The sequence below is a fragment of the Arvicola amphibius genome, chromosome 2, assembly GCF_903992535.2.
Source record: "Arvicola amphibius chromosome 2, mArvAmp1.2, whole genome shotgun sequence".
NCBI lineage: Eukaryota > Metazoa > Chordata > Mammalia > Rodentia > Cricetidae > Arvicola > Arvicola amphibius.
In genome coordinates, this window is record NC_052048.2 from 114,737,703 (window position 1) to 114,764,694 (window position 26,992).

The 26,992-nt window shown below is 42.0% G+C and overlaps 1 protein-coding gene across 2 annotated transcripts in view; it reads right to left on the bottom strand.

Annotated features, from left to right (window-relative positions):
• Socs5 (suppressor of cytokine signaling 5) overlaps nucleotides 1-23,959 on the bottom strand; it is a 38,679-nt gene extending 14,720 nt beyond the window's left edge. The window contains exon 1 of one of the 2 annotated variants that reach the window (XM_038320745.1): nucleotides 23,861-23,959. The gene's annotated coding sequence lies outside the window, so the exon portion shown is untranslated. Of the gene's footprint in view, nucleotides 1-23,320; nucleotides 23,700-23,860 lie in introns of those variants that run through there. The other variant, XM_038320744.2, reaches the window with a different exon arrangement.
• Nucleotides 23,960-26,992: the final 3,033 nt, after the last annotated feature.

Below are 26,992 nucleotides of genomic sequence, written 5' to 3' on the forward strand. Positions count from 1 at the left end.
CAATTTAAGGTCTTTTTTTTTTCTAATTTAAAAAAAATAGGTAATTTTACATTTTTTATTTCTTAAATTTTATCTCCTAATTCTAACTTGCAGTGTCATGTGGTAGGAAGCTCTAGGCCCACCCACCTCAAACCCTATTCTTAGGTCAAACAAGCACTTGACTCTTGACTCAGGCAACAGAATGAAAAAGGTGCAGGCTAGAAATGGTTAAGCACCGAGGGCCGGGGAGGAGTCTAAGTGCCTTTGCTGTAAGGAGGATGAGATCTCCATCAGGGTCTGATGTGAAGATTAGGAACCACATACATAAAGACTGTGCTCCCAGAGGACACACAGCAGAGGCTGGCCGCGCTACAACACTGCCTTATGTCTTCAGGGTTTTCTTTTCCTTCTTAAAAAACAATTTTCCTTTGCTTCTTCTGGGTCACACCACAAACATAAGCATCTTCCTAAGTCTAACATCTGCCAGACTGAGATTTCTGTCAATCATTCAAGCGCCTACAGTACTTCCTAGGGAAGGGTGCTGAGACTTCAGTGTTCTCTAGCAGCTGGAGCTACAGCTCATCTACAACATAGCCAGGATGGCTGATCTGTACAGTCCTGGACAAAGTCCAGCAGCATAATCCCTACTCCTTTGAGTTTTAAAATTCCTTTTTAGTCTGTAAAATGCTGCTACAGTTTAAATTGTATTCTACGATACTGTACATTTAGAAAACTATAAAATCCTAACTTCATTCTCTATGGAGAAGTCTCTTGTGTGATATACTAACAAACATACCAGTCTCCCTGGCAGATTCTAGGCTCTAACGCAAATAACACATGCTTTTGATTTAGCTGGACCCAGTGTCACAGTCAAGCATTCATTAGCTGTGTGAGATGTCTCAACTTTGCCATCTAAAAATAGGAACAATTACCACCTCTCTTATGAGGATAACATGATATAAGGCAAATACAGCTTGGGGTTCTAACGTGGCAGCGTCTGATGCACAACTAATGCAAGAGGAGATGGCTGTGTTAATAATAGAAGCAAAAGGCAAGGCTGCTGCATATCCAGGAGATTACTGGTGAGGTACTCTTGCCTTTGTTTCCATCTGCAGGGAGGAAGCAAGCAGTTTCACTGAGTACTAGATCTAGGTGTGATTAGTAACCATCAGTCCTGCCCCTATAAGGTCATCCACCCCAGGGCACAAGACACCAAGGCCACCTCACATCTCACTCCACACCAAAGGGCAGCTAAGCAAGAAAGCAGATGAACAAAGCAAGTAACTTTCCGTAGAAGAATTCAGGGAATATCTTAAGCCCAGAAAAGTGCCTAAACGGGGAAACTGTTTCACAGCAAGCTCACTGAGCCCTTCCTGCTAACTCACAAAGAAACATTGTGGAATAAGTGTGCTCCAACTGTTTCCTTCCCTCATAATATCAATGACCCAAAGTGTCAAGAGAATCACCTAAAAACTCAAGTGCTTCTGAGGACACATTCCCTTTTCCTTTCCCGTAAAACTGCTTAGGATACATTTACCACTCATTCACATAGTTAAGGACAACACTCTTCTGGCCCAAATTTAATTCTAAAGAGAAATAATGAGCTTCAAGTCATTTGACAGCTTGCAATAAATCAAAGGAAGAAACCACTCGGGTTGTTTCTTTTCTTACTTATTTACAGGTGATCTAGCTGCTCTCCCACATAAGAAAAAAGTAAATGTAAATACCTTCAACTTAGTCTGTTCTTCAAGGAGCTGACTGAGAAAGGTACTGGAAAGGCTAAAAGCCTTAATATGATTTTCTTAATAAGTGTAGAGAAATATACTAGCTAAAATTACAGATATAAATCCAGTCAAATATCTTACTTTACTTTATCCATTACCATACAACAATTTTATTCTGAAACAGGACAATCCAAAACCTTTAGTCTGTTAACAGAATCAAAATAGAACCTGACCCATCCAGTGCCGAGAAGTAACCTAAAATCACTGCTTGTCAAGACTACGTAGACCCTGCTATGCAGATGAGGCTGGCCTCAAATCACAGAGGCCCACAAGTCTCTGCCTCCATGTGCTGGGCCAGTTTTCAATCACATTTGACGACAAAGGTTTTTCTAAAGACCAGCCATTTCTTTGAGCTCTTTAAGGTTAAATGTGTATGCTTACAGTTGTTCCTAACCATTTCTGACTAATCTCTTGTCGTTTCTTCAAGTGTTTCCCTCTTTAGTCTTGGGCTGTAGTTTATGGACCTAAGTTCAGAAAGATTCTTTGTGACATGTGCCAGAATTCTAATGTATTTTGTAAATATGTAAAGGAATAATGAAGAAAATAAAAAAATACCTATTATTCCACCCCAACAAAACAAATGTTTGGGGTAAAGCAGATGAAAGCAGCTACTGTGTTTGGGTTACCTGGCAAATCCATAATACAGGGCATTTCTCCATTTTTTGTTAAATAACATCACACACTCTAGTAAACAAAAAGGTCAACTTTCCAGTTATACACTTGGACCTATGGAGATGAACTATTCCCTAAGTGTTATTCCCCAACCGTATGTGAGCAACCACAAAGACATACATCAGTTTTAAAAATTCCTATTACTTTGACAGAGTTAGTTAAAAGACTAGCTAATCAAATGTGAGATATTTTTATGAGGACAGAAGGGAAGAAGAAACTAGAACTAGGGAGGCTTGTAGTAAGCACACACATGCAGGCAGGCATTTACTATAAAGAAGAAGATCAGAACTTACCAAGCTCCTCCTTTTCAAAGTTTTCTACTACCAGCAGAAGCCTAAATGGAAGTCCTCAGACTAAATTTCTCTTCCTTTCTCCTATCGCCTGAAACTTCTAAAATATTTAGAACGTTTGACCAATTACAGTAAATATCCAAATACTGGTTTGTCAACCACTCACCATCCTTCCTGAAATAGAAAGGGACAAGTTTTCTCAAAACCCAAGCAGGAACTGTTGTTAGGAATGGTGAGAACTAAAAGGATTAGAATAACAGGTAAATCTGCCACTTAAAAAAAGTGGTAACAAGCTGAGCATGGCGGTACACCCCTGCACGTCCAGCACTCAAGAGGCCAAGGCATCAATCACATCAACTGCTACAAGGTAAGATCTTGCTTTAAAAAAATAAAAAATGTTAAACTTATACTTGTAAACATCAGAGATGGAAGGCATCTCAAAGTAATGGGAAAACCTACTGAGCCAAAATGCATTAGAAAGAAATCAAAAGAAAATGAGGACCAGAAAACCTAGCAAAGCTGGGACTGTTGTCTGACGCCTGTAATTCCAGCACTCCAGAGGTTGAGGACCAATTTTATCCTACTGCTGTGATAAACAGCACGACCAAGGTCACTCTTAACAGAGTTAGTTTGGGCTGATACATTCCCTCCAGCAAGGCCCCTTCTCCTTCACCTCCCAAGCAGTGCCATCCATCAGGGACCAGGTGACACTGGGACATCTCACACAAACCACTGATGTAGACTTAGACTTCAGCACAACAACACACGTGCCCTGAGCTGAACTAGAAGGTAGTAAAGTAGTATAAACATTTCAACATACGACAAAGAGTTAAAATACTTAACCCATTAAGGGGAAAACCCCAGAAAATCTGTGTAGAAAAAAAACACAAATCAGATATATACTTGATAAATATGAAATAAGGCCATTAGATATGAATTTATTAAAGATGTCAATTAAATAGAATTATTAAGTTATAAATATGAGAATTATTAAGTTATAAAAATGAGAATTTAAATCCACATAACATTTTGTATCATATATTAGAACTTCAAAACTATGCAGAACATTTTTACTCGCTGATTCACAAACATACCTTTATTATAAGAAACTAATCAGTTAAGGATTTAAGATTTATACACAAAAGCCATCCGCCATAGCGTACCAGCCCAGTGCTCCAATGGTGTGTAATTGGTTCTGTTGTGAGGTGCTTTCTTGGACTGGAATGCCTGCTTCAGGATCATCAATTATCCTGGAAATGTTCATGGTATTAAAAGAAAATTAAGAATTGTGCATCTAAGCTGATTTTAGTACAAAAAGCACCTATACACAAACATTTAAAAGTCATTATTGTGCATGTGAGCACAAGTATGATGTGTGTGTTCAGGCCAAGGAACACGTATGTGGTGGTCATAGGACAACTTTGGTAGTTGGCTCTTTGTCCTCCAGAACATGGACTGATGAATGAACCTAGTCCCGAGGCTTGGGCAACAGCACTTGCACTGCACAAACTACCTCCCTGACCCACAAATCTATTTAACAAAACTTACTGATAGAGGCTGAAGGGATAGCTCAGCAGTTAAGAACTCCTGCTGTTTGTGCAGGACCCAGATTCATCTCCTAGCATCCATTTGGCAACTCACAAGCATCTGTAACCCTAGTTTTAGGGGATCGGATGCCTTCTGACCTCCAGGCAGCAGGAATACATGTGCTATACATACAAACATGTAGGTAAAACAGTTATGTACATGAAATAAAAATAAATTTAAAATATCTTTAAACTTATAGACAAGGAACACCACTGTGAAGCTCTCTGCACAGTTACTGATTACTATAATTTCATTTTTTCTTTCAAAAATATCTAAACATTTGATTCAATGTGTATTAATTTTTAAGTTGAAAAAGTGCTATTTAAAACAAGTAGATCTTGGGAAATATCAACCTTATAAATCCACAATTATATGTAAAATACAGAATAAATAAAAGAAGTATAAAAACTTTTCAAAGAAAAGGTGGGAACAGATGAATTAAAGAGACTAACAAGGGGTGAGAGGAATAGGACAATTAATGGAAAAAGTAATGAAGATTCCAGTCCCTGCGATGTTAACTTAAGTCTCAAATAGCCCCAGGGTTTAGTGTTGAGTTACAGTGAATTGGCAAATAGGATATATGCTTCTAAAGAGGCCAGTACTGAATTGTATTCCCTTGTATACAGATGAGACGCCAGAGAATATGGACAGCAAGGATAGCCCAGGGGCTAAATGACAAATCCAAGATCCTGCCCCAAATAAAACAAGCAGAAGGCTCTCATTCTCCTGGACATTTTATCTATATCTTGTGTACTCTAAGATGCTATTCTGTTCTGAACAACACAAATTTTGTCCCCATTCTACATATCACTAGTTATGTGAAGAAATCAGAATTCCACTCCTTTATTCAGATGTAGGAAAGAAAACCTCAGTTTTCTAGGAATGATGAATTTCATTTAATAAAATTCACCTAGTTCCTTAAATTAACAGGGGACACCCCCATTTGTGTACCTGTGTGCACATGGAGACCAGACACTGGTCTTCCTCAGTTATTCTCTGCCTTACCTTTTTAAAGATCTCACACTGAACCTGGAGCTCAATGACTTAGAATGGCTGCCAGCAAGCCTTGGGAATCCTGTCTCTGCCTCGGTAAAAGTTCCTACACCCTGGTTTTCCTTTTCCTTAATATGGTGCTAGGGATTCAGACTCAAGTCCTCACACCTGTACACAAATGACTTGCTCAATTTACCTGACTGAGCAATCTACCCAGACTCCCAAAGAAAAATTTAAAATTTTACCAATATCTCCCTGCCTCCCCCCCCACTAAAACCATCTGCTCTGGTAATTACAGTGTGAGTGTTGAAGGCTAAGTCTTACCCCCTTGAGTAAGCTAGGTGTGTATGGAAAGACACCTCTAGGCCACACTCACAGTCACTCTTCAGTCCACCAGTAACATCAAGTCTGTCCCAACATGGTGTTCCTCATTGTACATCGAGTTCACAGTGTCTGAATTAACAATCCCAGTTTGTAAAAACGTCCTTTTCCTCCACTCAATACCATCTATATGGCCTTATTCAACAGCCCTTTCCCTCCAATGTCTGTCTCTCAAATAGACCTTTCTCTCCCCATTTCACAGCCAGTAACCTTATGGAATCTTTAAGTTTTTTCTTCTTTCTCCTTCCTTCTTTCCTTCTTTCCTTCTTTCCTTCCTTCCTTCCTTCCTTCCTTCCTTCCTTCCTTCCTTCCTTCCTTCCTTCCTTCCTTCCTGTTTTTATTGAGACAGGGTTTCTTTGTGTAGCTTTGGTGCCTGCCCTGGAACTCTGTAAACCAGGCTGGCCTCAAACTCACAAGAGATCCGACTGCCTCTACCTCCTGAGTGCTGGGATTAAAAACATGCACCACCACCGCCCAGCTAGCTTGTGGAATCTTTAGAGTTCTACTTCCCTGGATTTCTCTACCATCTGAGTGGCTGGTTTTCCCAACCTCTTGCAGCACAGACCATTCCTCTAAGAACATTCAACAGATGTAGCACCTGGAGCCCAACCGTCCCTACCACCACCTACGACGCTCACTTCACAGGAAACCTAACTTCTTATTCCCCACCTGCCCTCACCATTCAATTCATTTTCATACCCACACCATGTTCTGGTGTCTCTTTTGATTTTTCAAAAAAGAATTTACATTATTACAATTCATTCTTGTCATTTCAGAGATATCAAATTCTTCTCCACAGGAAAAAAAAAATTCCAAAGTGGAAGGACAGTCATAACTTAAAACACCTGGGTGGGGCATTGAACTTCACAGCAAGTTGTGAATGGAAACCACAGAAAGGGCGTCAGAGCCCAGCACTTCGGCTCTGGTCTCAGCTCAGGTTCCTGATGAGAGCTAGGGGTTGCTGACGCTTCTAGAGGACTCTTCTGCCTGCACTTTATCTGGACAGACTCGTTAGGAAGAGAAACCGATTGCCCTTTGCACTATATGCCTACTAGAAAGAGGTCCTGAAACAGAATTTCCTGGGCATGAGGCAAACCACTGATGATCAAATTTTCAATAATTACTGTCAGTAATCTTCCATCTGAAAGCAAAGGAATAAAGTTAATTTCATTTTCTTACCTGCTGGAAAAAAAATTATTCTCTTTAATGCCAGAGAAATTTCCATAAAACAAAACCATTAAGCTGTGGCTACCTTTTCCTTCTCAATGGCTACTCTTGGTAAACACAATTTCCAATGACCAGGGAAGTATGGATTGCATCCTGTATCTTCATGACATAACCGATCAAGCTCTTAGAACCTGTCTTGTGAAATGCCCTGCTGGGCTCCCCATTTCACCCTGTATTCACCTTTTGGATGGGACCCTGGGTAACTGTCACAATTTCAACGTTATCTTCCTTTATACTTCAGAAAGTGTAACTGGAAGAGCCAGTAAAAACTTCCAGCAAAGAAGTTCTTAATGTACATGATGGTTTTATCTCCATGGTCCTTAGCTTCATTGTACTTTAAATGTTTCCTTTTGAAAAGGTATCTTAAGGAGAGGGCTTATGTTTGGAGGTAACAAACATCACCAATTCTTTAAAACAAACATTCTCGACAAATACTAATAGAGCTTTTCTGAGAGTAAAACAATCTGTGTAAAGCAGCACCACAGTTCTTCACTCTAGAGAATATTCACAGAAGTCAAGCAGTATTAGCATTCTGTAACAGACAGTTGTCAGCAATATCTTTAATAAAAGACAAAGCTAGAACAGATTTAAGTTTCAGGCTGAACCTTCTAAGTAGAAGAAAACAATCTTCTTTCAAAAACGCACAATTTCATGTATGTAAACAATGTCTTGATCATATCCCTACCTCCTACTTCCCTTGGACACCTGACACATCCTTCAGAGAACAAATAATCTTAACAATTACTAAACAGCAGCTAAATGCAATGCACTACACTCATGACTTTAACTACCTGATTTAGTTCTCACAACTATCTTCCAAGATAGGGGGCTAATGACACAGGCTGGTAGTCCAAGCAACTAGGAAAGCTGAGGTAAGACGATCACAAGTTCAAGGCCTGCCTGGACAACAAAATGAGTTCAAGGACAGCCTAAGCAGTTTAAGTGAGAGCCTGTCTCAAAGTAAGTAAAACAAGGACTGGGAAGAGCTGGTGATACAGCATTTTACACCTTGGCGCTAAGGAGACAAACTCAATCCCAGAACCATAAAACCAAATAAAAATCTACACAGCAGCTGCTTCTGATGAGAAAATTGAGGGGCAAGATACTAAACAACTTGCCTACAACTGAATAGCTCTTCACAAAGTCTACCAATAAGTAAAGGAAACTGAACCACTGTCTCCAACCTTGAAGACAACAAGAACAAGTTGTGAGGGCTGGCAGACACAGCTGATATGAAAAGTGCAGCTACTTCATGCTCTGACATTGTGCAATCTTAATAAAAACTTTAGAAATAAGCTGTCTCCTATATTAGTCTTCTCTAAGTTTGCTTAAGCCAAAATCTCCTCCCCATACACAATGAACTTCTGGATCTGCAGGTGCTAAAAACAATCCATTCTAGAGCATTCACACTGAAGTCATTTCTGATCCAGTGGATGAAGGTGCCACCCTAGAGTCTACGTCATCAGCTACATTCATTTGTTTGATTTTTGTCTGGTTTTGGTTTTTTGAGACAGGGTTTCTCTGTAGCTTTGGAGCCTGTCCTGGAACTAGCTCTTGTAGATCTGCCTGCCTCTGCCTCCCGAATGCTGGGATTAAAAATGTGCACCCGGCTTCTCATCAACTACATTCTTTCATCTCTCAATATTAAACATTCTCCAGATCTAAGATGGTCTATGCATAGCAAATATAAATAAATGGCTTTCTTTTTTTTTTAAAGATTTACTTACTTATTATGTATACAACATTCTGCCTCCATGTATGCCCGCATGCCAGAAGAGGGCGCCAGATCTCATTACAGATGGTTGTGAACCACCATGTGGTTGCTGGGAATTGAACTCAAAACCTCTGGAAGAACAGACAGTGGTCTTAACCACTGAGCCATCTCTCCAGCCCATAAATGGCTTTCTGAAAGCATCTCCAGGTCATGTGCCTGAGGCGCTGGGGACAGGCTTGGGGTCCTCTACTTAGAGGATGAAGGTGAACTGCAGGTCAGTGAGAAAGAAGGGCGTGCCAGAGTGCAGGGCCCTAGGCAAAATCTCCAGCACCAGAAAACAAAACAGAGAAACCGAAAGAAAAATGAGGGAGTCTCAGAGCAGGGTGAATGCAAGTCCAAGGTCAGCCTAGGCTTTGCTAATTAACAAAAGAAAAAAATTAGAGGAACTACACTTCTTTTCCCAGGGACTGGAGTAAATGGGACTGGCCAGACCTCCTTCATGACAAATGTAAGTTAAGGCCCTATATAGGGCCCCGAATTATGATGGCGCAATTTAGGCTTTTCTGACTTTACAATGTCAAAAAAAAAAAAAAAAAAAAAGGCTCCCATTCAGCAGAATCTATACTTGGTCTTTTCTTGGGTTAGCAACATTCAGGGACATTCTTCCCATGTCAAAAGTGAAGGCAAGAGATCTGGAATTATGAGTTCTGGAAGAGTCTTCCTGGTGGTGACGGAACAAAAGGACACTAAAAAACAGATGACATGAAACACAATCCCTGAAAGGAGGACAAGGACTCAGGTGGGCCTAAGCAGCCACAGTTTATTGCCTGTGCGCCTAGGACTACAGCAGCTGACTGCCTGGAATCTCAATACAAGAGGGAACCAGAAGGCCAGGGTGCCTGACCTGAGTGAGATGCCAAAGCTCAAGCAGAGGTTTGTGGTACCCAGGAGAAAGTATGCAGGGCAGATCACAAGAGGAGACTATGAGAAGACTGCAGAAACAGGGATTAGAAAGTAAAAATATTACAGATTACTTAAAAATACTTCCACAGAAAATATACAGAAGAATTAAATAAACATATAGTGTATATATATATATATATATATATATATATATATATATAATACATACATACACACCGTTGCTACAGAGGACCCAGAACTCTAACTTAAAAGAAAATACTAATAAAATGAAAGACACCATCATGAACAGGCAAGCCACAGACTGAGCCACAGAAAAAGCTAAAATTTAGTAAATAGACAACTAGCTGTTTTGAACAAAGGAAAATATGTGCATGACAGAGTACTCAATTATCAATAATTGCCACAAAGGTAAAGTTCAAACCACAAGAGCTACCCCCACTAGACCACAGTGGGGACGGACGATGTAAACAATTCTCAGAGTGCCTGCGAATGAGAGGGTATGTCAGTCAGTTTTATGTCCCTGTAACTACTAACCCAGGGAAAACACCTTAAGGCAGTAGTTCTTAACTTGTGGATCATCACCTCTTAAGACTATCTGAAAACAGATATTTACATTATGATTCATAATGGTGAAAAAATTAGTTATGAAGTAGCAACAAAATAATTTTATGGTTGGGGTCACTACAACATGAGGAACTGTATTAAAGGTTCAAGGTATTATGAAGGATGAGAACCACTGCCTTAGGGAGATTCATTTGTTGTTGGTTGTTTTATTCTTTTAGATTTTTTTGGGGGGGAGCGCCACCCAGCTCCCAAATAAATCACACATGGAGTCTGACTCTTTCTTATGAATGCCCAGCCTTAGCTTGGCTTCTTTCTAGCCAGCTTTGCTTAACTTAAATTATCCCACCACCTTTGCCTCTGGGGCCTTTTCCTTTTCTTACTTCTGTATCTTACTCTTACTCCATGGCTGAATGGACCCTTCCAGCTGCTCTTTCAAATCTCTCTCTCTCTCTCTCTCTCTCTCTCTCTCATTCCCTTCCTCCCTCCCTCCTCAGATTTCTCCTATTTATTCTCTTCTCTCTGCCTGCCAGTCCCACCAATTCTTGATCTTTTCTCCTGTCTCCTGTCTTGCTTTTGGCCAGTCAGCTCTTTATTAAAAGAATCAGGATTTTTATACAGACAAAGTAACATAGTGTCACAGAGTAAACCAAAACAACATAAAAGAATGCAACACATCTTCACATTATTAAACAAATGTTCCACAGCATAAACAAATGTAACACATCTTAAAATAATATTCCACAACATACAATTATTTTAGATTATGGCTTCATCCCACTATGGCCAGGAGGACATGGCAAAGCAGTATATACAGCTAATGTCATCAGAAGGCACCTGACAGAGACCCCCATTCTCCTCTTTTAATCCAGAAACTAGAGGATAGTGATACCCACATTCAGGGTGGATCAACCATAAACAGTTCTTCTGGTAGATGAACCTCCTCATCTCTGGGGGCTTTCTTGATCCAATCAGGCTGATAGGTTAACCACCACAGACTGTAAAATGGTAAAGCCACCTCAGAAGCTGTCTATCTCAGCAGTTCCACTTCTAGGATTCCCTGAGGAGAAACAGGAACTCTGCCTGTAAGAAGATACAGTCTACAATGCTCACTGCAGATTGTTATTCACCACCGTCAACAGCTGGGAACAGCCCTTCCACAACAAATCACACAGTATCATTCTAGCTTGCAGCTGGAAGAAAAACAAAGAACTTCCATCATGTGTAACACAGGAGAACCTCAAAACATCACCCAAAAGTACATGCTACCATCATGTGTAACACAGGAGAACCTCAAAACATCACCCAAAAGTGCATGCTACCATCATGTGTAACACAGGAGAACCTCAAAACATCACACAAGAATGCACTCTACTATACTTCTTTAACACAAATTCTACGGCTGACAAACTTAGTCTTTTTTCTGGTGTTTACTTGGTGTGAGCACCTGTGCACGGGTGACAAGTGTGAAGGCGGATATTGATCAGGCACCATCCTCTATTGCTTTCCACCTTATTTTCTTAGACAAGGTCTATTGCTGGACCTGAAGCTTGCTCTTTTATCGCGACTGCCTGGTCATCAAGCACCTGGGACCCACCTGTGGGGTTACAGTCACACTTGGCTTTTACACAGAGGCCAGGGACCCAAATTCAGGTCCTCATCCTTGTTTAGCAAGATCGTTATGCTGAGATACTCTACACAGCCTTCAAAATCATCGTATAGTGTATGTGTGGGGAGATTAAAACATTGACTGAAGGGAGGGAAAAAAGAGAAAACAAAATCTGAAGGAGCACAGGGGTCCTTTGGACTGATGGGAACTGTGAATTACATGATCTATAAATAGTCAAAAGTACAGAGCTGAGGGTGGACTATGGTGGCTCAGGCCTGTAATGCCAGGGTGGAAGATGGAGATAAGGGATCAAAGCCCGCCTGATATATGAGACAGGTTAAAAAATAAAGAAGTATACCAGGCATGTTTGCATTTTACTGCATGGATATTGTTCTTCTGGTTCTTCTTATGCTTAAAAAAAAAAAAAAAAAAAAAAACAGGAAAACAATGACCAAAATCTGTGATTCTGTCTTCTTCCTGCCTGCCCACTCTTTAGAACAGTTCTTTCTAAGCTCTGGACTGAAGACCGTGTGTATCAAGATCACTGGCCCTTCTCTAACTTACCAAACCAGAATTCCAAAACCCATAATACTCTCAAGTGCAGGAGCTTTTAAGAACCAACGTTACAGTGATGCATAATAACAGGATGAAGAGAATACATGGGATTTAGAGTGTACACAATCGGTGCTGTCTAGGCTACAGAGAGGCATCACAAACAGAATAAACCTAACCGCTATTTTAGTGCTAAACTGTTTTTTGCTACATTATCTTCTCTGTTCACGTTCAGTTTCCTACTAAATTGCTCCTGGGAGCCCCAACTCCAAATTTTAGTTTTCAGTCATTCACCTATTCTAATTTCTCACTAGCCCCAATTCAAACTGCTTTAGTTTGGATTAAGAATGCCCCCCAGGGCCAGGTGGTTTTATCCCGCAGAGGCAGGAGAGTTTGAGACTAGCCTGGTCTACAGAGCTAGTTCTAGGACAGCTAGAGCTGTTACACAGAGAAACCAAAAAGAATCTTCCCCAGTTGGGAAAACTACTAGCCTTGCTCATGGAACTTGAGTCTGCCTGATAATGGGAGCAGAGGCTGTATGTCCCTGGTGCTTTAACGGGCTCTTGGAAACCTAATCCTCAGGCTGGATTGCCTTGTCCAACCTGAATATTAGCACGGGGGGGGGGGGGGGTGGTGTTTGGCTTTACGGCAGCTTGATATGCTATGTTTTGCTGAAGCCCACGGGAGGCTTGCTCCTTTCTGGGAACTTCTGGGCGATTATGAAGGAAGAGTGGATTGGAGGGAGGAGGTGAAGGAAGGGGACAGGGAGTGGAAGGCTGTGGTCAGGTGTAAAAAAAAAAAAAAAAAAAAAAAAAAAAGCTCCCTAAAGGCCCAGGTGTTAAGGTCCTAATCTCCAGGTTGCATTATTAGGATGTAGCAGAAGCTTCAGAGGCAGGTCTGGGGAAGGTCCTTAGAGGTCACCAAGGGCTTGCCCTCAAGGGGAATTGTGAGATCTGATCTCTTTTTAGCTTTCTGGTCAAAAGATGGGCAGTTTTACTCTGCCACTTACTTCCACATGATGTGTGATATCACTACAAACTCGACACAATGGGGCCATCAATCACAGACTAGACTTTCCAAAGCCATGAGCCAAAGAAACCTTTCGTCTTTATAACAAAGTAATTTAGGTCCTGTGTTACAGTGACAGAGAGCCATCCTTCATCGTCAGACTCCTCTAATTCTTGACTTTTCTCCTTGGTGCTTTTTCTTGGCACTGTGTCCTCCCTCATCAGTGTCATTCCTTTCACTGCACAGTCTTCTCTACTTCCTCTAAGGCCAAACCTAAGTTCCTCTTCTCCATTAAACTTAATCACCACCAGACTGTGCACTTCCTCTCAGCGCCTGAAGCCCTTGCTTCTGACAGATGTATTCATTTCACTGAAGCTGGGCATCGCCATCTTCCTGACTCATCAACTCCGTACCCTAGAGAACCCTCCACTGAGGGGAGCTGCAAACTCCCAGCACTCTCCAGGGTCCTCCTCTCGGGGCCTTAAGCATTAACAGGCTGCAAGGTGAGCTCCAGAGGAAGAGGAAAATGCACTGGCTCAGTGATAGTCTGTTCTAGAGTTGAAAAAGCCTTCATGCTTCCTCCATGTCTGCTGGGAGGACAAACAGCCCAAGGCAACAAAGACCCTGAACAGGAGCAGATTTATGGCCAGTGGCATTTTAATTCCCAGCACTTGAGAGGCAAAGGCAGGAGGATCTCTGTGATTTTGAGGTCAGGCTGGTTTGCATAATGAGTTCCAGGACAGCCAGGACTATAGAGAATAAGACTTTTGAGTGGCGGTAACAGGTAAATATTTTTAAATGTTTATATTTTTGTTTCCATGACTTTTTATTCTGAATGCATTATCTTTTAGAAACTATGGTTATGTGCCATAGTTCATGATTTTCAACAATAAACTACATGCCTCCCAATTGTATATATACCATAATCAGGCTTTGATCTAGACCTGTATGTCAACCGACATCTTGTGTCCTTACTTAACTGCGTATACTCAAGCTCAGCATTGCCCTCTCTGGAGTGTATGTATGGAACTCTACTCTGAACTAGCCTATCCTCAACTTCTACCACCTTCAGAACCAACCCTAGCCCAGAGATTGAATTTCTTGCATTTCCATTCTACCACAAACTCCTTGATTCATCCAGTGAGGAGCCAGACAGAAATGTCTTATTCACTCACTAGTCCTGCCATAGAAAATAAGTACTTAGTAAGGTCTCCAATCTTCTTCCCTCCAGACTATTCTTTTTATTATCTCTATGACCACTTTTCTAAAATGCTGAACAGTGCTACTTCTCTATGTATACAGCCAAATAAAAATTCATACCACTCTAATATGACACCGAAGACTCATCTGTTCCCACTCTACCTTGGATCTATTCTAACTTCTTCATCTTTTTATACTCATTTAGAAAACTCAAACTTTACCCTCCTTTAAGCATACAATGTCCTTTCATTTTTAATAGTACAGAATAAACAGTAACCCAACCCAGCTTATTTTATTCTTATGAGCTCCCTTATAGTATTTAAAGCCACTAGCTAACCCTGTGCAGAAATGAGTGAAGAAACAATCGGACAATACAGCTAACTTTCAATTAGCTAACTTTCATAGCCATATTAACATCTGCATAAACTAAAAGTGGAAAAAGTATGCTTCAACTATATGCTTTTTTTTTTACAGTAACGACGAACTGTTACATTGTTAACTTACAGATTTATGACTTTCAATGCGCACTTAATTCAAACTTGTTCATATTTGTCTCCTGGACTGGGGGGCTTTTTTATAATTTTTTTAAGATTTATTTACTTATTTTGTTTACAGTGTTCTGTCCGCATGTATGCCTGCAGGCCGGAAGAGGGCACCAGATTTCATTACAGATGAATGTGAGCCACCATGTGGTTGCTGGGAATTGAACTCAGGTCCTCTGGAAGAGCAGTCAGTGCTCTTAACCACTGAGCCATCTCTCCAGCCCCAGCTTTTTGTTTGTTTGTCTTGTTTTTTGTTTTGCTTTGTTTTTCAAGACAGGGTTTCTCTGTGTAGCCCTGATTGTTCTGGAACTCATTCTGTAGATCAGGCTGGCCTTAAACTCAGAGATCCACCTGCCTCTGCTTCCCAAGTGCTGGAATTAAAGGTGTGCGTCACCACCGCCTGGACTTTTGCTCCCCTTCCCTGGTGTGTTTTCTACTTGTTTCTCCTGCCTGTCCTCCCTTCACAAGAGCATCACTGCTTCGTTATGCACCATTCTTATGTGCACAACACTTAAAGTTTACAAAATATTTCCATATACACTTACTTGGTTAGTATAAAATCACTTCAACATGTAACAGTATAGATGTGTATATAGAAATAACCATCTAGAGGACTGAAGAGATGGCTCGGGTTAGGTTAAAAGCACTGACTGCTCTTCTAAAGGATTCAGACTCAATTCACAGCAACCACATGGCAGGTGAAAACTGTCTGTAACTTAAAGATCTGACACCCTCACACAGACAGACATGCAGGCAAAACACCAATGCACATAAAATTAAAATGAACAAATTATATTAAAAACCATGTATAGTGACAGCTGTCTTGGTACTTCCTTGTGTTTTATCTTAGCTCTGAGACCATTCTGAGCTCGATGATTCATCTAACAATGCTGCAATCCCCTTGTGTCCATCACCACCTACCCTGCCCAAGTCTTCTTTAGTCCAGGATAACTTCGGCCTGCCCCAATGCGACCTCTGTGCATTTCCTACTAAACATTTCAAAATTAAAGTCAACCAAATAAATATTTTAGGGGTGACCAAAACCAACCTTCCAATTTTAAAGGGCAAATCTCCACAGCAAAACATCCCTAGATTTTCTTGAAAAGAATTTTTCCTTTTTTAAAGACATTTTTTAAATTTAATTTTTTTATTTTATGTGTATATTTTTATTTGTGTGTTTTGCCTGAATGTTTGTCTGTTTGCACACTATATGTGTCCATGGTACTGAAGAAAGCCAGAAGAGAGCATCGGATTCCCTAGGATTGGGGTTATAAATGGTTTATGACCTGTACTAGAAATCGATTCTGGGTCCTCTGGAAGAGCAGCCACTGAGCCTAACCACTGGGCCATCTCTCCAGCCCACTTTTCTGTCTGTTCAAAATTTTGTTATGGCTATGTAGCTCTTAGGCTGGAATAACACCTGTGCTCTTGCCTCAGCCTCTGAATGTTAGGATTATAGGCCTGTCTTTCCGTGCTCCTAAAGCCCCAAAAGTCAGGGGTCTGAGGCAGGAAGATCTCGAGTTCAAGGTCACAATAGGCTACAGAGATTCAGGGACAGTTTGAAGCTAGAGTTACACACATACACACACACACACACACGAGAGAGAGAGAGAGAGAGAGAGAGAGAGAGAGAGAGAGAGAGAGAGAGAGAGAGAGAGAATATATATAATTTAAATACGACTTACAAATTCTCTCAAGGTACTTACACATACTCCTTACGCAAGGAGTTAAAAGTACTTCATAAACCCTAAATTAAACTATTAAGAGATGTTTTCAATATCCTGAGATATATGCAGGATTAATGATCAAAAAAGACTAGAGCCCTGGTCCCAAATCCACCACATAATAGCTGTCTTGGGAAAGTCACTAAATGTCCTTGAGTTAATTCATCTGTATAAAGTGGATAATGCCACCTACCTTTCAGAATTGTTAGCAACTGAAGTGAAAGAACAGCTGTAAAATAACAGCTAAAAAATGGCGACCTTCTGATAATTACTATTATGTACAATACTGTTTTTGTTTTCAGAACCATGCCCAAGAACTCTCAATATATTGGACTTCCTGGCCCAACAGCAACCATAATAAACGCCTTCAAGGAAGCCATCTATATAATTTTTGGATCCCCTTCCTGTGTCACAAGTCAGGTCCTATAAATAGAATCTGGAGTATCTTCCTCCACATGTATTATCTCTCTGCTTCATGAAAACTCACCACAGGATGCTCCTCAAACTCCTCTTTGCTGGCTTGGCCTAACTACCTGGCACCAGCTACACATCTGGCAACTTTCATTACAGTCTTTTCAATCACTTAAACACGTAAAATGAAACGTCCTTGTGCTGATCAAAGAGAAGCGCAAGAGTCAGACTATAGCCGTGTGCAAACATGAGATGCTCTAGTTAACCTTTAGATATCCTTTAGATCAGTTTCCGAGGGGATCAGCTCCCAGGATCCCCCCCATACAGAATGCACAGATGTTCAAGTATACTTATTTAAAATGGCACAATATTTGCATATAATCTATATACATCTTTCTATTTCCTTATTTTTTTTCTTTTTTCTTTTTTAAAGGTAGGGTTTCACATAGCTTAGGCTGGCTTTGACTTTCATATAGCTGAGGATAACCTTGAACTTGTTATCTTCTTTCTTTTGCCAGGTTTAAAGATGTATCTACCACACCCTGGGGATCCACCACTTTGTGTGCATGCTAAGCAAGCACTCTACAAACTGGCTGCATGCTCGGCTGCTCTATAACACTAATAAAGGTAAAAGCAATGTGAATCGCTGTTATACTGTATTGTTAGAGGAAATGACAGGAAAAGAGTCCATACATATTCATTACAAATATGCTTTCTCCCATAATATTTTCAGTGCAAGGTTGAATCTAAGGAGGATGAAGAACCTGGGACTTAGAAGGGCAAACCACACTTACAAGACAATACAGCAGAGAAGGGCCAGTGACTGCTGTTTACATAGTATCCTAAAGCACAGTAACAAAGAGCCTTGGGGAGGTGGTGGCAGCAAGTCCAGTGAGGCTGCAGCAGAGCAGTGCAGTTAAGAACAGGTTGTGTTGTGAGGCAGAGAAAGACTCCAAGGAAGGTGCTGAATGGGCGACAGCCTGTGGCAATCTGTCTGAGAGAGGTGTAGTCCTCTAATCTCTCTTATTGGTAGGATCTTTCCTAGCTCCTCCGTTGATTTAAGGAGGTACGGGGGGCTCATGGGAGACTCCTTTACATCACTGTTTACTAGTGTAGATTTCTTTTAGAGATGAAATTTCTTCTACAAAAAGACAGCTCTTTAAAACTATCCCAGTGTCGACAGTTTTTCTAAATATGCCAAAGAAGTATATTTTAGGGGTGGCATATTTTGGTTCTCCACAGTGTTAAACACATATATGAATGTGTGGAAATGAACAGTGCCATTATGGTCTCTGAAATAATTTATCTGAATTGTTCACCTACAGATCAAGGCAGGCAACTAATCTTCACTTAAACTACCCAAGTAAAATTTACCCAGTATTAACATGAGCAAACAATCTAGACTCATTACCCTTCCAAGATCACCTCTGCTCTTACCAAATTCAAAGGCCCCTTTTCTCCTTAAAACTAAGCCAGCTGGCCAATGCAAATGAAGAGTTTATTATGCTTTATACTGTTCCTCGTATTCTCAAACATCCATACCGAGGATAAGACAGCATTCTGTTCTACTCAGCCCATGGACCCTGAACGACAGACCATTGTTAATATTTGCTAGCACACACTCTCTTCAATCCAAAAAAAACTGATCTAATGTCTATTATACCTTAATGATAGTATTTTTGATGACTTCTAAAATTATATTTAACTAAATAATGTATTCACATAATTAGAATATAAGAAGGCATAACAAACCCAAAGAAAACCTATTTTGTTTCTACAAATTCCAAAAATATATCATGAATCCAACAAGTGTTCGATAAACCATGATAACATCATTCTGTTTATAATAATCAAAAGATTGGGAGCTGGTCAACTTTCAAACATTAAAATTCTATAGAAGTGAAAGACAACTATAACCTAACAATTTTTGATGGTTCCAGGTAACTCTCAGGTAACTTTAGTGATTCTGGGCCTGCTAACAATAGTTAATAATTGTCACCATCTGAACAGAACATGTTAAACCACAAGGTCATAATACTAGCTGGGCCTGAGATATAGCAAATTAAAAGAACTCTACATCTTGAAGTTGGAATTACACAAATTTATCACTAAAACCTAGCAGTTTAATGAGTAAAGTTACAGAAACAATTCAATTGATAAAGCCAGTGAGATGGCTCAAGAGTTCCTGGCACTTTGGGAGCCAGGACTCACACAGAAGAATGACTCCTGCGGGCTGTCCTCTAGGCACACGTCAGCCAAGGCATGCACCTGCTTATACACACAGTGCAGTAAGTAAAATGCTGACAAGAAATTAACTTATAGAAAACAGAATTCAATGATTTTTATCATGATTTCATTAGCACAAAATAGCTACAATCAACAATGGACCTTATAAACTTGATGTCCTTATCTAAACTCACTTAGAAAGCTCTAGAACTCAGACTTTCTTCAGAATACCTGCAAAGCAGCAAAATACCTTTCCATTCTAGAATAATGAAACTGGAATGAGGGTTTCTCGGAGAAAGAGAATTTTCTTACCAGACCCAATGTTTGGTACTAGGGTCTATTTAAAAAAAAAAAAAAAAGGCGGGGCTGGAGAGATGGCTCAGTGGTTAAGAGCACTGTCTGCTCTTCCAAAGGTCCTGAGTTCAGTTCCCGGCAACCACATGGTGGCTCACAACCATCCGTAATGAGGTCTGGTGCCCTCTTCTGGCCTGCAGAATACTGTATACATAATAAATAAATAAAAAAAAAAAAACGGCAGGAACCATTTCACCTGCCTTGTAGTCTAAAAAAAAAAAAAAAAGGCAATAAACAGATGAGCAAGAGGAAGAGGAATGATGCACAAATTTATAATTTGCATGCATGGGTGCCACACAAAAGATGAAGGTCAAAAAAACAGCCAGAACCAAGTAACTAACTGGTAGAGTGCTGACCTCGTGTGCTTGAGGCTCAGGATGGATTCTCATTCTCAATCAGCACTGGGGATTGAGGTGGGGCAGGCTTACAATTTTGAATGACAGAAAGAAACAGGGGCTTGAGAAACTAGGGGTGAGGGTAATAGGTTATGGGAAGGTGAAGAGAGGAGATGCATTTCAGAAGAGAAACTGTCTCATACAGGCAAAAGTATCTCAATAAGAGCCTCAAAAGACCATGTGGCATCCTCAGAGTATGTGACACAGTGGTAATCTGGAAGACGGTGGATGATCACCCATTCTCTCCTAAATCCAGCTAGGGCAGATAAAAGAGCCTTCAGGAGGCTGAATAACTGCTTATTTCCCTAAAAGATTTTCTTTCCAGATAGATACATTTCTCCCACACACTAGGACAGTTTTTCAGAGCTACTCTTTGCATGAACTGCCACTCAGAAGAACCACCTGGAAACAGGCCAAAAGAGCACACTTTGGGGTAGCACTATTTATTTATTTAAATGTCCCCCCCCCACCATTCAGAGAAATGTACACATCAACTCTAACTCATTATGTAGATCCAGTTAATGTCCATGATAAGCCGAGACAGAACAAAAAACATAAGCATGCCATTTCCTCTAAATGCCCATTAAGGCAAATAATTGTTTGTATATTTATCTAGGATTAAAAAAAAAAGTCTGGAAGAATGTAATAATAGCAAGGGAAAAAGAAAGAGCACACATCCTAATTAAACCTAATGAAACATAGAAAATAATGCCTAATATTTATTGTGCCCTTTCTATGTGCTATGCATAGAATCCTTACCAATATGCCGTAAGACAGGTACTTCCTTTTTCTTTTCTTTGAAATGGGATTTTACCATGCAGCCCTGGCTGGCCCTTAACCAGCACTTACCCTGCCCCTGGCCCTACCTCCCAAATGCTATGATTATTGATTACTAGTGTACCACACCCAATCAGGACAGCTTCACTTAAGTGGCTGAAATACAACTCCTGTCTCTGTTACAACTATAGTATAAATTATGTTTTCACAATTATGTAATTCTACTTCCTTTTAAAGAAACTAAAATCCACTTTAACATAAGAAAAACACCACACTTAGAAAATAATTTTCACACAATTCGCTTAAAAATACAAAAACCCTTTTGAATTCTAAAAGTCTCAACTAATTTTAGCACAAAATAGAACATTAGTTTAATCTAAGATGCTCATTTAATATTTTAGTCTAGATGACAGTTTTGTCTCTTTGCAACGAAAGGAAACGATTAGTATTTTCACTAATAATGCAGCACAATGTTTTTAACTTTTAAATAAAAGCTTATGCAGTTTTGCATCACGTATAAAGCCTTCAAAGTTCTCTATCGTTACAAAGGGACAATATCACAAATAAGCCAAAAATTATTTCTAGCTGGCACTAGAAGGCTTTAGAAATAAACAATATGGATGTGATAAAGTAGGAAAATAACTGAACACTCCAGAGTCAGGCCCACCAATCCTGGCTCCGACAGCAACTAGCAATTTAGTCCCTTCAAATGCTCTGGGCCTTGGTTTCCTAATATACAAAATAATCATCTCCACCTTCTCCTCTTCCAGCTCTGAAAGAAATGACTCACTGGCATCTCTTCCCCAAGCCTCTCATTCTCATTTTGTGTAAGTTATTATCATTACTTCACAGCCAGTAAACTTGAGGTTCACACTCCTTGGAAACTGCCCACTCCAAACAAGGTATAAAGGGAAAGAAAGCCTCCCTTCCCCACTAAGCGTTTGCCACAGATGGTTCGCGAGGTGAATGATGTAGAAGCCATTATAATGTCAAAAGGTGTTAGGTTTCAATATTTTAAGCTGCTGTTTTGTATGCCAGTACATTCTCCCTAAGGACAAATAGTAAAATTCAAGGACAATAGGAGAAAAATATATAATTATTCATTACTTATTCAAGTACTTAGAAGGTCAATTAAAAACATTAGCACCTTTTTGCAGAAATGTTTGAATTAGCTGGCAAGATATGCTCCAGAATTTTTCCCCTAAATTTTAAGATCTCTCTAATCAAATGAGTTTTCATATTGTAAACCACAGACAATTCAACAAATGTATGAAATAAGTAATATATAGATGTGACTTTTAAAAAAGACTAAAGACTAACCGTGCTTACTCCTTTCAATGGAAATGGAAATGGTAATATGCCTGCAGGACAGCTCCAAAGGTGAACTCTGGACAACAGCCATTGCCTCATGTTTGTGTGTCTAGCTTCCGTTTCTAAGCCAGTCTCAAAATCGGACCATGAATACGAGACAATATATTAAGATTAAAGTATGCATCCAACCGAGATTTCCAACTGTTAGAGCATTCTTTCTAATACCAGCATCTTTCTTATTTCAATACTGAAAGAAAAACCATTTTAAAACTTCTATAGAACATGTAGCTCAATTTTACACGGCCTTGTTAAGAAGCAGGAAAAAGCAAGCATGACTTATTAGTCTTCTAGGATAAACGTAAGAAAATCATAATAGTACAGTCCAGCCTAATGTTAACTTTGAAAGAAGCAAGCCTCCAGTGTGGATGGAGAAGCTGCTACAAACATTTAAATGTGTAGTTTTAAGAATGTCCAGGAAAACTGCTAACTCCCCAAACCCATCAAGTACATACAAACAATTGAAAATAAAGGATCACCGACAAAATCCAACAGCAAGCCACCTTTTGCTTGGAACGCCAAAATGTCAAAACCTCGTGACTGATTTCCCCAAGCCTTCAAAATTGATAACCAAACCAGGAGGTACTTACGCTGTTTCTTAGCATCCTGTCAAAGCAACTCCCTCTCCACAAAGTCCGCTTCAGCTACTCGGATGCCCAAACACAGCACCAAAGAATCATTTATTAAGAGTCCAAGGACTTGAAGCGGGGTCTTCCTTGCGACCACCTCCGCACCCTGTACTACCCACCCCAGGTTAACCCCCAGGAGATGCTCCAGTCTCTTCCCGCATCCACGCTCCCCGGCTCCTTCTTTCATCTCCCGGTAGACCTTTTACCGTCGACCTTGAGGACCCTCAGGTCGGAGCTCTGGAGCTCCAGGTGAACTAGCTGGTATCCTCTTCCCTTGCATTGGGTACCCGATGACCTCCCCCACCCAGTCCCCGAGACCCCGATGACGAATGCCCTCCAACCAGCACCAGATGACCCCTTCTTCCCCTCAGGTGCCCCGACTCCAGACGAAAAGCAATTCCTCCGAAACGTACCGAGAGCCTACTGCGCGCAAGCTCCCACTACGCGCGGTCCCGTGCGCAGGGGCTCAATGCCCCGGCTTGTCTTCCTCTTCCCGGTCGCTCCATCCCGGCCCAAGGGCCGTGCCGCCTCGCGCCCGCCCGAGGAGGACTGCGCCGGGCGCGGGGACCCGGGCAAGGAGAGGCTGCCGCTTGCGGGCGCTGGGCGACCGCGGGGGACACTCGGCGGCCGGGGCACGCGGGGCGGCCTCATCCAGGGCACCTGCGGCCAGGCAGGACGAGCCGGGGCAGCGCAGTCAGCGACAGGGCGAGTCCGAACGCTCGCCGAGTCCCGTCCTCCGCTTCTGCCCGGTCGGCCGGCGCAGCCTCGCTTCCACCAGACGGAGCCCGGGGACCCCAGCTCGGCCGGATGCCCCCGCCAGCCCCCACCCCTTCCCGGCCGCCTCCCCCTCGTCACCCTCTCCCCTCCCCCCGCCCCCCAACCCCCCACCGGAATGGAAAATACCTCCCGGGGCGGGGGGGGGCGGGGCCACGCCTCTCTGAAGGGCAGCCTACCGTGACCAATGGCAGGCGGGGCTCTGGAGGGGCGGGATTCCCGTCGGCCAATCCAGAGGCGGGTAGGTGAAGGCCCGAGGAGGGAGGCTGGGAGCGAGAGAGGGGAGGCCGGCGAGTCAAGGAGGTCTGGCCGCGCGGGTGCGTGCTGTGCGCGGCTGCCATTTTGGAGTAGGGCAGCTGCGACAGCGGCCGGATTCGGCCGAAAAGGGAGGAGCCAGTCAGGTGGGAGAGAGGCTGTCACGTGGGCGAGGTGGGCGGAGTAAAGCCGGCTAGGGCTCGAGGGGAGGGGGCGAGGCCGGCGAGTCTTGGAGGCTGGCGGGGGTCACGTGGCCGCGGCGAGCGCTCGCGGTGGGCGTGAGGGTGGAAGGTCAACCTGAGGTGCGGGTGGGAAGTAGCTTTGTTCGTTTGGACTCCGTTAGAGAGACTGAGAGGAAATTGCTGAATGGAGGTGACGAGTGCCGGGTAGGAAAATGTGAATGAGTCTCCCCAGCTGCCTCCAGCATGGAGCCATCCAAGTCACTGAATTCCAATATTCACGGGAAACCGGGCACCTCATTGAATTCAACTCTTCCGTCCAGCCTCTCGGCTGCCACGAAGATGACTCATACCCGGGGGGAGGGGTGTTGTAGCTCCCTCTTTTTGCCTGAACTCTATGTGAATCGCCCCCGCTATCGAAATGGCTGCGAGGACAGAGAAAGTGTATCCGGGTGATTGTGATGCCTGCGAGACTCCTCAGTTGGCCTTTTAGAAACTTGGTCACCATTCATAAACTAACCAAGCACTTATTCTTAGAGATACCTATGATCGCTTTCCAATACTCTTCCCGTTTACCTCATGATTCAAATACAGTCTGTTCTCCCTGCGAATCTACTGATAGTGGTCTTCCTTTTATCAGTGACATCCTTATATCCAAGTTCAAGGGTCACTTTTTAGTCCTGTTTATTTGGAACAGTCTCACAGCCTAGGCTGTCTTGGAACTCACTGTGCAGCCCAATCTGGCCACTATTAGTGGTGTTCCTACTTCAGCTGCTCAATATTGGGATTAGTGACCACTTTTCGTCTTTAATGTCTTGCCGTGGAGACTGCAGACTACATTTTTCTTGAAGGCTTTTCTTAGATTCTTTCAACCCCTACTCTGCCTTAGCACTATACACCCTCAGATTGTCCTTTTCAGTTATTTTTAGTGCCTGTCCTCTATTGACTCTTTGAAAGTTCCAGGGTCTGACCCTCAGACCACACTTTGTATTGCACACTAGCTGATCTAACCGTTTGGCTAGAATCAACAGTCGGTCAAGGGGGTCCAGATGTGCATACGTAAGGGACTTTTAGACCCTTGACTTGGCTATTGGAGTAATATTCCCACACTGGAACTCATACCTTCTGAAGTTCACAAAGCCTGCCCCTCTTGTTGTCCTCCTCTTGTTTTATAGTACCACATTAACTTCTTCCCCAGAGCTCCTAGAACCCGAGAATCATCCTCTATCCACTTGCTTACTACTCCAGCATCTGGATCTGCTATAGTTTGGATCTGCGATGTTCTCCATAGGCTTATGAGTTACTCTTGGTCCCTGGCATAAAGGTGATGGATTGTGGGAAGCTTTAGGTTATTGGGTGCCCTCACAGTGGCTTGGGAGACCCCCCATTTCTTTCTTTCCCTTTCTGTCCTTGATGTGAGGAGTTTTGTTCCGCAGTACAGCCCTGCCCTCTTCCAGTTAGCTTCAGCTGATCAGTCTTCCATTTGAGATCCCCCTCAGATAACTGCTGTCTTGATCAGATTGATTCATGGTCATTTCTTGATTGATCATCATATAGAAGGCCCAGCCAATGTCTGCAGTGCATTCCTTGGGCAGTGTGCCTAGGCTCCCTAAGAAAGGTAGTTAACTGAGTGGGGACCTAGGAGCAAGCCGGTAAGCAGTTTTCCTTTGATCCCTCCTCGAGTTCCTGCCCCAACTTCCCTTGATAATGAACTGTAAGATTAAATAACCCCTTCCCTCCCTGAGATGTTTTTGGTCATAATGTTTTTGACTGAAACAAAAGACAAAGGAGAACATGCCCCGATGTGCATGTCCTTCACCCCACGAAAGGCTTGTAAAGAATAAGCCCACCGATCAGTATTGGAACCTCCACAACAGAGCCAGAATAAACTTGTTCCCTTCATAAGTTGGCTTCTGTAGTGATATAAAACTACCTGACACACTAATACTTCTCGTGGTGTTACTTGGACTATTTGCTAAATTCCATTGCCACTGTCACTTCCTCTTTTGTGCCATTTAATCATTAGGCCAATATTTATTGAACATTTTAGTATTGGCTCAAGATTTAATGGTCAACAAAACTGACAAGGCTGCTGAATGAGGCAAGACAAACAGTATAAAGTAATAACTAGGTAAACCAGGGATGATATGCATTTGAAAAGCTAAAACAAAGGAGGCCTAGCAGGCCCCTCTGTGATTGTTAACCGGCTCTCTTGATTGCACTTGCAGACTGCACTTGCCCTGTGGCCCTCTTGCTGCTTCTCTTCAGAGGGTACTGCCTTGGCCTTTCACCTGGCCATGGTTCATTTATCTACTGAGAGCTTTTCCTGTTTCCTGTTACTGATGTCTAAATGAAAGTCTTCCACGTAGATCAGAATCAGATGGGGCACTTGAGGATTTTTGTTTGTTTGGGATTTTTTTTTTTAGAGGTGATGGTTTGTTTTTATTTTTGTTTTTTCAGTTCGTTTTGAAATGGGGTCTTACTCTGTAGCCCTGAAACTTACGATGGTCCTGTCTCATCCCAAATCCTGAGATTATAGGTGTGAGCCACCATGTCCAGCAGGAATAATGCTATACTTCTTTGTGCCTGTACAGTGCTCAAAGTAGGTGCTCACAAGTGAGTGTTAAGTGAATTGGTGAGTCGCCAGTGTTTGAATCTGGCTACCATGAAAGCAGACCTACCCGAATTAGAAGGCAAGGCCAGAGAACTCCCTTAGTTGAGTGTGCTAGAAGTGATGTTTAGAGGTAAGAGATGGCATTAGGAATACCACCTGGTTTGGTACCTTCTAGGCCTGGGATTCCATGATGTTGTACCTCCACATGTGACAGCATTTGCTTCATAAATACTGCTTTACTGCCAAGTGCATGTGGGCAACTT